Here is a 6,427-nt window from a genome sequence, read left to right as displayed (position 1 = left end):
TTGTAACTTACACTTCTAATTATGAATTCACACCAAATCAAAATTTTCAATTCGTGTGGTGTGCAGATGTTGCTCGAAAGAGATTCATTGGCCGGAGACTTAGGAAACCAAAAGTAATTTTTATTAAAAAAAATAAATGTTCTATTACTTACTCCCACCGCTTTCCCCGCGCGTAGATTATTTAAAATCATAGTTTAAGCAACACCCTCTTGGTAAATCGCGACATAGCTGAATTCGATTGAAATTAGGAGTAAATAAATCATCTTGGAGAACATGGGTTTGGTTGACGTTTTGAAATCGATTGATTTTGAACACGAATCGTTCCCAACTTACCATGATTTTTTAATTCTTCCTCTGTTTGCCATATTCTTCCCATCCGTTCGATTTTGTCTGGACAGACTTGTTTTCCAGGTAATTGTTGTCTGATTCCATTAATTTTAACTAGTTGTTTAATCGAATTAGTTTACAATGACTAGTAGATCAACTACATGATTTGTGTTGAAATATTTTTTTAAAATAAGGTATGTAATTCGATAACATGCAACTTTAACACCAATAATATAGTACTCCATCAATTGTTTCCCTATTTGCGAAGCTGAATCAACGCCATGGATGACCATAATCTATAAATATGTAATTATGACTTTAAAGTTAGACCAACCCTTTTGCATAAACATTTATATAATCAAGTTATATGTTGCAGGGTGTGGCAAGGCGATTAATAATTAGTAAGGGATATGATATAGATCCAGATGAAAGAACAAGAAGATAAAAAAATTTAAGGAATCAGCATGGAAATTTGTATATTATCTTTCAGCAGAAATCCTAGCGTTGGTTGTAACTTATAACGAAGCTTGGTTCACTAAAACATCCAACTTTTACATAGGACCTGGCAACCAGAGATGGCCTAACCAGAAAATGAAGTATGTTATCTTATTACCAATATAAAAAACACGATTCATAGTAACACAAAACAAAAATATACAACTTTCAATTCCAATATAGATTGAGCTCATATTTCAAATGATATTATTGGGATGGGGCTTAACTATAGTAATTAGATTTTTGAATAATTTTGAATTTGATCTTTTAGGTTTAAATTGAAAGCTGTGTACATGTATGCCGGAGGATTTTACACGTACTCAATATTTGCTTTGATATTTTGGGAGACAAGACGATCTGATTTTGGTGTGTCAATGGGCCATCATATTGTAACACTCATACTTATCTTAACGTCTTACATATTGAGGTACTTTTTGTGACAATCAGTTTCTAGTTTTTATCTTTGGTGGTATCTTTGGTGTGTCAATGGGCCGTCATATTTACATTCTATATCCGAAGTACTAGTAGTATGGACCCGAATAAATCTGAACAATATTTTCTACTAATATTTATGATCCCATATGTCTTCATATATATTTTATTATTTGTATGTTCCTCATAGGTTTGCTCGTGTTGGATCGATTATTTTAGCTCTTCATGATGCTAGTGACGTGTTTCTTGAAGTAGGGAAGATGTCGAAATACAGTGGAGTGGAAGTGCTTGCAACGTTTTCATTCCTTTTGTTCGTATTGTCATGGTTGGTGCTTCGGCTTATTTATTTCCCGTTTTGGATTCTATGGAGTACAAGGTTAGATACGATGCTTATAGCACATAATTTAGAAATTTGACTATCTTACATGTGTTTTTACTTAACAAACTTATTGGAGAAATTATTTAATTCAAATCAGTTTTATATTAATGCTTTACACTCAATCTAGTAAAAACGACTTAAAAACAAACTCAATGAGAGATTTCTCATTAACTTCTATCCTTTTGATGAAATAGCTCTCTCTCTCTCTCTCTCTCTCCTCTCTCTCTCTCTCTCTCTCTCTCTCTCTCTCTCTCTCTCTCTCTCTCTCTCTCTCTCTCTCTCTCTCTCTCTCTCTCTCTCTCAAATATTATTTATCCAATTTAAATGCAAAAAGGGAATTGTTGTTGTGTGACCATGAAAGTTGTGAATCCTTTTGTCTTGTGAAAGTTAGAACCTATATCAATTTATTTAAATTATCGGTAATTAAGGCTACATATTTGTATATTATTAGAGGTCAAATAAATTAATGACGCTGATATTGGTCCACAAGTTTCATATAGTTTTATTAAAACTTATTTTGATATTCAAAACTAATGTTTAAAAAAATCTGGTTTTTAGTTTAATTATTTAATGATAGTTTTTCACTTCAGTTATAAAAAGTTGAGTTTTTATAAAAAAAAAAAAAAAAAAAAACGATGTATACAGTGATAAAAGTAATAAATCAGACTAATTGGGCGAAAATTTTTTATATTCAAAACCAACGTTTTAAAAATCTAGTTTTCGTTTCATTTTATTAAAAGATTCTGGTATTTGTTGGAAACGGATTTTGTTAAGGCGGTAAAAGATTTTTTCTCCTCTTCTCACTTCCCGAAACCATGTAATCCTTCATTTATTATTCTTATTCCAAAAGTTGTTGATGCTAAAAACGTGAAAAGTTTTCGCCCTATTTGTCCGGTTAATACAAGATAGTGGAGGATTTTACACGTACTCAATACCGCCTTAACACTAAAAGCAATTCTAAAAAAGTTTTTTCTTAAATGTTATGGAGTATACGAAGTAACATTTACATTTGTATATTTTTGTTGAAAATAAAAACTAAAAGATCTTACTCCTAAGTAAAATTGGGATTTTTTTGTTAAATCTAGAAGTTAAAAAGCTCCTAAAACGTCCTTCAAACACGCCTTTAAATTTTATTTTTATTCCTCGTCTGTAACGCCCCAAATTCAAATACCAAAATAACTTAACATAGTCCAAAAACTTCCAAAATTCAAGATTTAAATACTAACGTAATTATTAATAATAATAGCGGAAGCAAATAGAAATTTAATTAAACACTTGGTGCGCTACGTCTTCCTCAAAACTTGTCGCCTTCTTCAAGTCTGAACTTTATCATTTCCATTCCCGCTGTCACTTGCTACGTTATTTCCTGGGTTGCGTGCATTTAAAGATTCTAATGGGTAAGCTTAGGGCCTAGTGAGTTCGTGGTCTTCATGCATATTGACGTCAATAAAATAAAAATAATGCAACAATTTATCAATATAAATCTTTTCATTTCTTTCCACTCTTGATGACACATTAGGGAACTACTATCATTTCCAGGGAACGAGTCCCTCCGCCGGGCACAACAAATATGTTTACGGCTAGATAAACAGAGCGTAAGCTCTCCGCCGCGTACTAACACCATGTACGACGACTAATAATAAGACCGTGTAAATACATCTGTTCCCTATATGTCACCCACCATTTTCACCCTTTTATATAAAATAATTCACAAAATTTCACACATATTCATAGCAATAACAACAGTAACATATAATTGCAAATAATTTAGAATCAACTTTTCATGCAAGCAACCACAAAATTCACACGAAACTCACATTGTTGGCGTTAGGTCTTAACCAAGCTTGTCATGCTACTTGTACCCTACATTTCACCAACAATTTTTTTCTAAGACTATGATCCTAGAAAGCATCATATGAGTTCATTTTGATTCCATTGTCCACATGTATCGTTCGGCCAAACAATAAAAATCATTCATTTACAATGATTAAAATGCCCATAATATTTTTTTTTGTACAAATATAATATTTTGTTATATTAATTTTTTTTTCAAATTAATAAAGTTTCTCTCTTAAAAGTAACATCTAGTATCAAAACAATTAAACCGTTAAAAACATGAAATATTGATTTCAACAAAAAGTTGGACCATCTTTGAATTTTTTTTCGTAACAGTTATAAAAGCAATTGGAATTGGTCAAAGTATTGATAGTTCAAGGACCGTTTATGTAACTTTAGTTTCAAAGAAATTGAGAAACTGTTGTACAACGGATATGGAATTAAAATAGATAAATTTTATAAATAAACTATATATTATCAAACATTAGGTACGGAAAAGTAAAATCTACTTTCTTGAAAAGGATGCAGCTCCGAAGCTCAACGCCTCTTGCACTAAATCAGGTGACCTATATGTTATTTAACAGCTTTTACATTTTTTTTTAAATTTAATTTTCGTTAAGCCCATTTGAAAAAAAAAGAACCCAAATAGTCATCTTCCTTACCCGAAGCTTTCTGTTATTTTCCATAAAACTGTAAACTGATCTTTATCCAAAACTTAATCAAATAAATATCTAAACTAACCATCGATCGTCTCCACTTTCTTATAACATATATTCATTACCAATTATCGAAATCAATCACTGACAAGATGAATTTCAACTTATGCTTTTTATTTTATTTTTTTCGTCAAACTCACGAAAATTGGGCCGAACGGACACATGAGGTGGAACCAAAACATGAAAGACTCGTATATAAACCTATCCAAACAACCAATTCGACCTTAAATCCAAGAACATACCTCAATTCAAAGCAAAAGACTGAAAATCTTCACGAACTTCCACACCTTATTTCTCCCTTGATTATCAGTCGATTGTTGCAATTCCAGTGGGGTTTTCATAGGATTTTTCGAGCTTTATATAGTGCCTAACATTGTAACTGCTAAAGACTTATGATTTGCTTCAATTTACTCCTCCATTGAAGATGACGGGTTTTAGGATTAAACCTCATTATTTTTTGCCTAATCAAGACTAATTACTCCTGCTTTTATTTACAGAAAAAGAACTTATATATAAATTAATTATAATCTGATTATATATATTTGTTTATTTTTATATATATATTTTTTTGTGAGTTATTACATCGTCAAAATCAATGATTAAGCTTTTTATAGAGAGACACGCCTTTAAAACATATAAATTATATAAAAATAATTATTCTCTTATTCGTTAAATATTATTTTATAATTTTAAAAGTATTAACGGCAGAGTCAATTGTTTTACAAATTAAGAGATGATTGTAATTTTTATTCTTTATGCAGTTTTGAGATTCTTGAAGCTTTGGAAAACTTTAAGGGCAATGAAGAAGGACTATACTACTATTATTTGTTTAACACTCTACTTTTCTGCCTGTATGTTCTTCACATATATTGGTGGGTGTTAATATATCGGACACTCCTTAAACAAATCCAAGATAGTGGCAAAGTTAGTGAAGACGTTCGTTCTGGTAAGTCACTTTAAGCTACTTGATTTTGTTATTATATGTAATTTCAAATTATGGATGCTCCCACACGTACATAATGCATGTTGCTACTCCTTAAATCAAAGGATGTGTATATGAAGCATTTTTCCCTAATGTCACATCATCTTTTTTCTTACTTTTTTTTTTCTCACTAAAACATAGAAAATTGTCATGTTACACTACATTTCACTAAATTTTATTTTTTTTATTTTTCTAAAAAAATATATTTTATACAAATATTCATTTTATAGGGAATTAAAACCATGAATTTTGATATATATATTTTTTATAATTTTTAGTAGATATATAATTTAATAAATACTAACAAAAAAACTAACCATTCAAAGGAAGAGAGAGAATGACGGAAGCATTCCCCTCACCCCCTTCCTGCACAACCATTCCCACACCCTAAGTGTAGTGTCCCAAGGTGCGAGTTCGGTTCCCGCATCAACTTCGCGCTACACTCCTTGTAGCGTGACGCCATCTTAAAAGAATATACTCTAAGATTAAAGTTTAAGAAAATGTTAACATAATAACAATGATTATAAAAGAATATACGTTAAGATTATTTTTGAATAAGTTAACTTGGGTTAATAGTTTTAATTTGACACTTTGAGTTTATAAATTAAAGTACCATCAATGACTTTTATGTGATTAATTTCATATATTATTAAATAAACAATAAACAGTATTAAAAAATTATTATGTAGGTGTAAGAATAAGAAATATAATCCATTGTGTAAATATTATTAGTCTGGTTAAAAATTTATCTTTTAGGTTTATTGTTTTTTTTATGGAAATGACAAATAAATTATATAAAAAGACGCACACCTAGCAAGGAGCTAGATGAGGTAAAAAAAACTAGGTATACTAGAAAGTGTCTGACAAAATAAGGAAATGGGAATAATATCAATCACTCCACCTACATGCATTATATTTTTCTCTATCTTTGCACAAGATATATACTATCAAAATTACATCATCCACTACAATTGTAGGAAAATGAATTATTACCTTGTGGTAAAACTTTTTCGTTTCTCACCTTCTAAATAGGCTATAAGAGACCATAAATAATCAAAACAATAATCTTGCATTTTTAGGGCAATTTCCCAACCAGCGGCAAACTTAAGTATGTCAACAACATTAACAAACTGTCTTTGAGGAATTTCACACCACCGAAATGTCGAATTGATTACAGTTTTCGCAGAAGGGCACCTAACAAGCACGTGATCAACTGTTTGATCGTTTGTGTCGCAAAGATGACAGTTTGTTGCTGACAAC

The 6,427-nt window shown here is 30.7% G+C and overlaps 1 pseudogene; it reads left to right on the top strand.

The window, feature by feature from the left end:
* Positions 1-269: 269 nt before the first annotated feature.
* On the top strand, positions 270-5,230 carry LOC145094792 (ceramide synthase 1 LOH3-like; annotated as a pseudogene).
* The last annotated feature ends 1,197 nt before the right edge of the window (positions 5,231-6,427 follow it).

The sequence above is a fragment of the Lactuca serriola genome, chromosome 3 (assembly GCF_051521515.1).
Source record: "Lactuca serriola cultivar US96UC23 chromosome 3, Lser_US96UC23_V15, whole genome shotgun sequence".
In the NCBI taxonomy this organism is placed as follows: domain Eukaryota; kingdom Viridiplantae; phylum Streptophyta; class Magnoliopsida; order Asterales; family Asteraceae; genus Lactuca; species Lactuca serriola.
Note: the sequence above shows the minus strand (reverse complement) of the source record. Positions and strands in the feature narration are given on the sequence as shown.